The sequence below is a fragment of the Nyctereutes procyonoides genome, unplaced genomic scaffold, assembly GCF_905146905.1.
Source record: "Nyctereutes procyonoides isolate TBG_1078 unplaced genomic scaffold, NYPRO_anot_genome, whole genome shotgun sequence".
In the NCBI taxonomy this organism is placed as follows: domain Eukaryota; kingdom Metazoa; phylum Chordata; class Mammalia; order Carnivora; family Canidae; genus Nyctereutes; species Nyctereutes procyonoides.
Window position 1 is genome coordinate 44984952 of NW_026575020.1, and position 9527 is coordinate 44994478.

General features: G+C 39.2%; 1 pseudogene; it reads right to left on the reverse strand.

The window, feature by feature from the left end:
• Positions 1-1799: 1799 nt before the first annotated feature.
• Positions 1800-7569, reverse strand: LOC129500877 (spermine synthase-like; annotated as a pseudogene).
• Between the last annotated feature and the right edge of the window lie 1958 nt (positions 7570-9527).

Consider the following 9527-nt stretch of genomic DNA (forward strand, 5'->3'; position numbering starts at 1 on the left):
GGTAGACATTTTCTTGAAAAACATGGGAATTGATCTTAAAGAGAAAGAAATCAAGGAACTGAAGGATCGCCTACCAGTTGATGGTGAGTTTTGAGTGTCAATATATCCCTTAGCCAAACTTTGGACTTGAGGCTAGTCTCAGGCCTGGAATGACTGAAGATAGGATGTATATGAAAAGAAGAAAAAGAAAGAGTGAGGAGGCCTTTATCATAGCTATCAAACTGGGCCCAATGGCTATCACTAGGGAAGAATCACCAAGAATCCTGCCCCATATAGATGGCAAGTGTCACTCTTCACAGGAAATGCCAGGATCTAACAGAATACTAAAGATTTTAATCTTTGAGTCCCTATTGCTAATCCAGCATTAAATAGAAATGGCCAACACTATGGTCCTCACACATTCAAGGTACTGTTTTAAGCATTTTACATATATTGTCTTATTAGATCTTGCAAAAAACTCTACAAGTCAGGTTCTATTTTTACCCACATTTTACATATAAGGAAACTAAGGCACAGAGAAGTCAAGTAGTGTGCCTACTGGAATTTAATTTAGTAAACATTTATGGAGCATCAATCTTGTGCAGACCTTTAAACTAATGCTGAGATAATTGGAATACAAACGATTCTTGGTATCTCACCCTTAGGGGAATTTACAATCTTAGGATTATTATTACACATAAAACAAGAGTGTGAACACATTTGAGTAGTGATGGATTACCACCCTTGACCAAGTCATAAGTGGAGAAAGAGCATGTCCCATAGGCAGCTTTAAGGTTCCAAACTAAATCTTGCCTATTAGAGCAATAACATCTTTTAAGTACTATCTTAACATTTCAATCCAGTCTTTCTCAAACTTGCAGGTTTTACAAACTACTAAAACTGTATCCATTGACTTCTAGTAACTTCAGATTTTGAGAAACAGACTAAAGGAACTAAGTGCATCAATTATGAAAAAGTCTTTCAACTAAGGATAAGTATTGCAAAACAAAAGTTTTGTCATCATACTTGGGAACTTAACTGAATATATCAACATGATGATTATCATGTTGGCAACCTAAGAGCAGCCAGACAAGCATACCAGCATTCTGTCCTTTAAGGGGATCACTTGATGCCAAAGTGATCATAAGCCCAGAGGTAAAATCAGCACTGACAAAATGGAAACATAATTTTTAAATAAAAATTTTTAACTCTTTGTTTTTTCTTCTCATTTATAATTTTAATCAAAGCATTGCTATTCATTTTTTCTTAACTCTTTCTTATAAGCACCAAATTTTAATATCTAGGTCAATTTTTTTGGGAAAGAAACACCATCAAAGAACTTCCCTCCAGAATAAAACAATGATGTTCATTCTCCAAACAACCGAATTTGAAGTCTACTGAAACAAAACAAAAAAGCCCCCCACACACACACACACACACAGAAAAGTAACAGAAATCACATTTTAGGAGTTCAGTGCATTTAGCAGCCTTCGCTGTGCTGCCTAATCATCCTTCAGCTGACTTTTTTTTTTAATTGGAGTTCAATTTGCCAACATATAGCATAACACCCAGTGCTCATCCCAACAAGTGCCCCCCTCAGTGCCTGTCACCCAGTCACCCCCACCCCCCCGCCCACCTCCCTTTCCACCACCCCTTCAGCTGATTTTCAAAAAAATTAACACCCTAGCGCATCAAAATATACATTTTCCATTTGCTTTGTTTAAATTAAAAATAATAAATAAAAAAAGAAAACTTGAAGGAATTCACAATCAATTGCCTGACTCATTTCTATGTCATGTATACCTATGAAGGTCAGGAAGGCTATTTGCAGCATACATGATTAGAAGAGATTGGTCTTCAAGGTTTAGCTTTCTTCCAAACAGTGTAAAATACCCACAATTCCAAGTATGAGGGAACATAGATGATCTCTTTTGAGAATTCCACAGGACAATACAAGTGCCCAAGCTGTTTTTCATAGAGCAATAAATAAGGCTTCTGTCAAATTCACACAGTTACCCTGTGTAAAATATTTCCCATCCTGTTTCAGTACTTTCATTGAGAGGTCAAGAATCAGTCTGAGAAACTCCCATGTGGAATCTTCTTCTGGAGATGTGGAGATTGGAACAGCTGTCAAGTCATTAATCACATAATCAAACTCTCTCCCTTCTTTGGCATACCTCTTCAGTACTGGAATACAGTCTTCTATTAGAACCTGATAGCAGTCTCCTTTAAGATTGTTTAAGACGTCACCACATGTTTTCCGCACGTATTTCTTATATTCATCAATCACCATTTGGTCAATCTCTACCATAGTGACCATCTTTGGTTTCAGTTTGACTATTTCACATAATATGCCCCATCTCCACCCCCGAGAATCAGTACATCTTTGCCACTGTAGTCTTCTTTTCCACTGCCCGTGATGGCCTGGGTATATGCCAAATCACTCTCCGCCAGATTAACATCCCCACTAAGGATGAGAATATATACAAACTGCTTCGAGTGTAGAATTTTAGTGTTCTGATAAGGTGAATCTTCATCATACACTACTTCATCTATGTCATACTCAACCAGGCGACCATGAGCAGTGGGCCAGTATCTGTCAATGGCCCCTCCTCGAAGTATGGGTGGTAATTGCTTCACCCGCCCAGTACTGTCCTGACTGTCTTTCATTCTTTCTTCTACTTTGTTCAAAAGACTGTTAACTTCTTGGCCTTGCGAATTGCCATCATAACTCTGAAGATCCAACAACACGAATCCATGTGGGTAAATTCTCAAATTGGCAAAGCTGCCATTTTTGTTTATGTAGGTCGAAAGATAACCATGGTCTTGCCAGGTGTGCACCGACTCCGTCATCCCTTGCTCCTGGAAAATGAACTGGAGGCCTTTTAGAATGGTCTCTCCATCAACTCTGGCGCCGAGCTTGAAGTGGAGCATGCTGTGCCGTGCTGCTGCGGTAGTGAGGCGAGGCCCTGGGCCATGCCTGGGGCAGGCGGCAGTGGGAGACGGGGGAGGGGGGGGGGCGGCACATTGGGATGCGGCCGGCAGGGAGTGGAGCGCGCAGGGTGGCTGGGCGAGGAGGAAATAAAATTTTTTAACTCTTAAGACATTTCAGACCCATGCCTGAAAAAGAGTAGCCTAATAAATAATAGATTGTCTTGAAGGAAAAGAGAGTGCTTTAAACCTTGCTAATGTGTTGTGCTGTATGGATTTTGATAGTGTAAAATACAGGAGCTATATTAATTTAAATTGATGACATGAAAAACAATAAACTTCTAGCAAAAATGTTTTTATTTTTTTTAATTTTTATTTATTTATGATAGTCACAGAGAGAGAAAGAGAGAAAGGCAGAGACATAGGCAGAGGAAGAAGCAGGCTCCATGCACCGGGAGCCCGACGTGGGATTCGATCCCGGGTCTCCAGGATTGTGCCCTGGGCCAAAGGCAGGTGCCAAACCGCTGCGCCACCCAGGGATCTCGCAAGAATGTTTTTAAATGGTTGAATTTGGAGTTTCTATTTCACAATTTTTCTAAAAATTTTTTTGATGCTTTTTTGCCTTAAATATAATGGGAAGATTGACTTAAATGTGTTGATGGATGAAGTTAAAAATATTACAGGTGAGCAAGATGTTACAGTGATGATTATATTATGTGGTCTTAAGGTTTTATGTGGAACTATATTTTTAACACAAGAGTGTTTTATCCCTCCATTTATTCACTTAAGAACTGTTTGCTCAGCACTTACTACATGCCAAGCATTGTTCTAGACACTTAGGATTCATCAGCAAACACAGCAAAGATCATTGCTCCCCTGGAACTTAAATATTAGCAGGGAAACAAGCAATAAACAATTGACATAATAAGTCTTTATAAAATATGTTAGTGATAGATGCTATAGAAAACAATGAAAAGTAGACTGAAGGAGATTGGAAGGGCAAGGCATATTGGGGAAAGAGTCACTTGTGGCTTTAAACAGCTAATCAGGCCTCCTTGAGAAGGTGACATTTGAGCAAATACTTGAAGGAGGTGAGGGTTTTGTCCATGTGGAGACTTCTAGAAAAATAATTTTAGGAAGAAGGGGCAGAGACTACGACCCAAAGGCAAGAACAAGCCTGGACTATTCAAGGAACAGCAAGAAGACCAATGTAGCTGAAGCTGAATAAGGAAGGAAAAAAATAATAAGAGATGAGGAGAGGCAGGTGATGAAAGCAAGATTAGTCAGGACTCTGAAAGCTCTGCCAGGATTTAGGCTTTCTTCTGAGAGAAATGGAAAGCCACTGTAGGTTTTAGACCAGAGGCATGATATGATCTGATCTATGCTTTCATCAGATCTTCCTGGATTCTGTGTGGAGAACAGACTCAGGGAGTGGGGGAGGAGTAATGAGTAGAGCCCTAAAAGGGTTTTTAAAGTAATCCATGTTAGAAATTATGGTGATTCATACCAGGGTAGAAATCAATGAAAGTGATAAAAAGTGGCTGGATTCTTTTTTTTTAATTTTTTTTAATTTTTATTTATTTATGATAGACACATAGAATGAGAGAGAGAGAGGCAGAGACACAGGCAGAGGGAGAAGCAGGCTCCATGCACCGGGAGCCCGACGTGGGATTCGATCCCAGGTCTCCAGGATCGCGTCCTGGGCCAAAGGCAGGCGCTAAACCACTGCGCCATCCAGGGATCCCCAAAGTGGCTGGATTCTGAATATATTTTAAAAGGAGTTATTGTGATGATGGATTTTGACTAGACTTCTTGTGGTGGTCATTTCATAATTTATACCAATATCAAACCATTATGTTGTACACCTGAAACTAAAATAATGATATATGTCAATTATATCTCAATTAAAAAAAAATAAAAATAGTCAACAGGATTTCCTCATGGAAACTAGATAGAGGGAGAAGTCAGGGATAACTCTTAAGATTTTTGTCCTGGGGATCCCTGGGTGGCGCAGCGGTTTGGCGCCTACCTTTGGCCCGGGGCGCGATCCTGGAGACCCGGGATCGAATCCCACGTCGGGCTCCCGGTGCATGGAGCCTGCTTCTCCCTCTGCCTGTGTCTCTGCCTCTCTCTCTCTCTCACTGTGTGCCTATCATAAATAAATAAAAATTTTAAAAAAAAAGATTTTTGTCCTGAACAACTGACTGGACAGACTTGCCCTTGGAGTCTGGAGAAAGTTGCCAGAAATACAAGTTTAGTCGGAAGAAAACTAGGAGTTCAATTTGAGACATTTTAAGATACCTATTAGACTCCGAAATAGAGATATCAGGTAAAAATTACCAGACAGTCACAAGTTCAAGAGATATCTTAGCTGAAAATATAGAATTGAAAGCCATAGGCATATAGATGGTATTTAAAGCCATGAGATTGAATGAATTCACCCAAGGAGTGAATATATATGGAGAAGGAAAGAGAACTAAAGAGTAATGCTAGAGCACTTCAACATTAAATGTTAAAGCAAAAGAAACCAAGAAGTGACCAGAAAAGTAGGTAGAAAACCAAGAGAATATGGTGTTCTGAAATCCAAATAAGTATATTAGGTCGGGTAGCCCCAGACACAAACCCTGAGACAAGGATCATGTATACAGGTAGTTTACATGGGAGGTGAGCCCAGAAAACACAGGACTCTGAAAACTTCAGCAAACTTCAAACTTCAGCAAAGAGAAGTTTCAGGTAGTGAAGAGAGTTTAAGAGAAAATGGTAAGGTAAATATAAATCACAGGGGAGTAGAGAAGTGAAACGTGAATGAAGGCAGCAAATAAAATATGGATTTATCAGGCAAGTTACCAAGAAGGTAACTGGAACTTAATTCCACTGGAGAATATCTGGGAAATTCTAGGTTACTTTTACACAAACCCCTCTCAGTCATTGGTTGAGAAATGCTCAAGGAGAAGGAGGCAATATTGCTCCACTGGCATTTCTAGCAGTAGAGCATAAGCAGAGTGAGCTCTGGCAACTGAAGAAATCCCTCAGACAAAGAGACACCAGCAATTGAAACTTGGACTAGCATGCATTAACTGGTAAGTGTTGAAGAGAAATGATCCAGGCATCTATAGCATCTGCTACAGGTATCAGCCAGGAAGACAAATCAACAGTCCAACAGATCAATAGGTCAAGTAAGATAAGACCTGAAAAGTGGCCATCGCACGTGGCCACGTTAGTGATCTCAATCACAAAATACCAAAAATATCATAAAACCAGTGATACCAAAAAGAGAAGTTTCAGGTAGTGAGGGTGGAAAGAAGCCTGACTGAAGAGAGTTTAAGAGAAAATGGTAAGGTAAATATAAATCAAAACCACCATGACATACCAACTCACATCAGTTTGAATGGCTAAAATGAACAACTAGGGAAACAACAAATGTTGGTGAAGATAGAGAGAAAGGGGAACCTTCTTAGACTGTAAGTGGGAATGCAAACTGGTACAGCCACTCTGGAAAATACTATGGAGGTTCCTCAAAAAGCTGAAAATAGAGCTACCCCACAATTGCACTACTAGGTATTTATCCAAAAGATATAAACATAGTGATTCAAAGGGACATATGCACTCCAGTGTATATAACAGCAATGTTGACAATAGCCAAAATAAGGAAAGAGCCCAGATGTCCATCAACAGATGTATGGAGATAGATAGATAGATAGATAGATAGATAGATAGATAGATAATTGATAGATAGATAGATACACTAGAATATTACTCAGCCAACAAAAAGAATGAAATCTTGCCATTTGCAATGATGTGGGTGGAACTAGAGGGTATTATGCTAAGTGAAATAAGTCAGTTGGAGAAAGACAAATACCATATGATTTCTTTTGTTTTTTTTTTAAAGATTTTATTTATTCATGAGAGAGAGAGAGAGAGGCAGAGACATAGGCAGAGAGAGAAGCAGGTTCCCGTGGGGATCCTGATGCGGGATTCAATTCCAGGACCCTGGGATCACAACCAGAGCCAAAGGCAGAGGCTCAACCACTGAGCCACCCAGGTACCCCAATACCATATGATTTCACCAACAATGTAGAATTTAAGAAATAAAACAGATGAACATAGGGGAACGGAAGGAAAAATAAAATAAGATAAAAACAGAGAGGAAGACAAACCATAAGAGACTTTTAACTATAAGAAATAAACTGAGGGTGGCTGGAGGAGAGGTGCATGGGGGTATGGGGTAACAGGGTGATGGGCATTAAGGAGGGCACTTGATGTAATGAGCACTAGGTGTTAAATGCAACTGATGAATCACTAAATTCTACCCTTGAAACTAATAATACAGTATATGTTAACTAAATTGAATTCAAGCTAAATTTAAAAAAAAAAGAAAATGGGAAGACAGGATTTAGAAAAGGTGTGAATATCTGAGAAATTTTGCTGCAAAGGGGAAGAAGTGGAACAAAGAGGCAAGTAAGTTGAAAGTGGTGTCAAGAGAAGGCTTTTTTTTTTTAATTAAAGAGATAAAAGAATTTATGATCAAATGGAAGAGGAGGAAGTGGTGGTTTGAAAAGGAAAAAAGTGATATAGTCAGCAAGAAGAGCAGGAAAGTTAATACACTAGCAAAGTGTAGTGTGGTCATCCAGAAGAATTAAGGACTCACCTGAGGTTCATGATCCATTTAAAATGAGAACAGTCAGCACAGTTCACTTCAGCTCTAATTCAGCTGCCTGGCTGCAGCACAGAGTAAGCACAAACTTGTATTTAAACAGGATTGAGCTTTTGCCAAGTGGATATATTGAAAGCAAGGGCAGAGCAATTTCAATCCAGTCTTTCAAAAAACTTAAATACACTTAGCACTTTCTTTGCTCACCATTGCTTTTTACTTCTGTTCTTTTTTGGGTTCAGTTTCATTCTTCCTGAAGTACATCCGTCTTAGTCATTTCAACAAGAGTTAGTCTTTGAAAATATCTTTATTTTACACTCAGCCTTGAGTCATGCATGCTTTGACTATGTCAAAGACTCCTAGATTATCATTCTACCTAGAACCCTGAAGTGTGCTGCTAGTATCTCTGAAAAGTGATACTGGTTCCACAAAGTTGAAACTGGATTCATCTGTTGCTACAGAGAAGGAACTTCTGACAGCTTTTCAGACTCTCTCTCTCTCTCTCTTTCCCTCCCTCCCCTGTCCCACCACCCATACATTGGCAGAATTTAATATAGAACCAGCCAGCAAAAGAGAAGTGTGGTCTAGAGTCCCAGCCTCAGCATCCCAAAGCAGAGGTTAGAAGGGTAGGATTGGAGCTAAGAGATAATAATTAAACAGCTGAAATAGCCTACGCTTTGGGCTACTCAGCTATGCACCCTTCTACACATATTTGAACTCAACTTCCATATAACAACAAAATAACTCTGCATTTCCAAGTTGTAAGAGGCAACTGTCCTTTATACAAATGAAGAGGTCTTCATTCACTCCCCAGAATGCGGAGAAACAAAGTTCTAATAGTCTCTGAGAGAGAGTCACGCTATCTCTGGGCTATGTTAATTCTCAAATTTAGTTACAGTCCCATCTGAATATTTAACCTAAAGACCAATCTATAAAGTTAACCTATAATAAATATGTATTCAAATTTAAAAGGGAGAAAGAAGAAAATACACACAATATATGTAGATGATGGACTGTTTTCTGGCCTCTCTTTTTGCTGCTAAAAATCAGCTGTAAGTCTTCATTGTTTGTTTAGAGTTAATCTCTTTTTCTCTTGTAACTCTTAAGATTATCTCTATCTTTGAAATTCTCATTATCAAAAGAAGGCCAAGTGTGGACTTCTTTTCATTTTTCCTACTTGGAACTTATGATTCCTGAAACTGAACATTTATGCCTCTCATCAAATTTTAGAATCTCTCAGACCTCATGTTTCACATATTGCCTCTCTTTTGGAAACTCCTAGTACATGTTTGTTGAACCCTCTCATTCTGCTCTTCATGTCTTTCTTTCCATATTTTCCCTATTTTTATGTTTTTGGCCTTCCCTAAACCTCTCTTCCAGTTTGCTATCTCTACAACTGTGCAATAGGTATATTTTTTTTAATAATTTTTATTTTATTTAATTTATGATAGGCACACACAGAGAGAGAGAGGCAGAGACACAGGCAGAGGGAGAAGCAGGCTCCATGCACCGGGAGCCCGACGTGGGACTCGATCCCGCGCCTCCAGGATCGCGCCCTGAGCCAAAGGCAGGCGCCAAACCGCTGCGCCACCCAGGGATCCCTATATTTTTATTTCTAAATATTGTTTTAGTTCTTTTCCAAATTGGCCCATTCTTTTCCCTGACTTCTTGTTCTTATGGTTTCTATGTTTTCTTTTCTCTTCGGTGGATTTTTAGATATGTGATTTCAAATATATCCCCAATCTGATATGCCCAGCTTATAGTGTAATCATGTAAATATAAATTTTTTTACATTTACATGAAAATTTTTACAGAGAACCAGGTTTTATTGTCATTTTTAAAACTAGTCCCATTATCCAGGTAAAAGAAGAGGAGGAAGGGGAAGGGAAAGGGCACAGGGAGGCTTAGAGAAGGGGAAGGAGAAGAGGGAAAAGAGAGAAAATACAGATATTACATTAGTGATTGA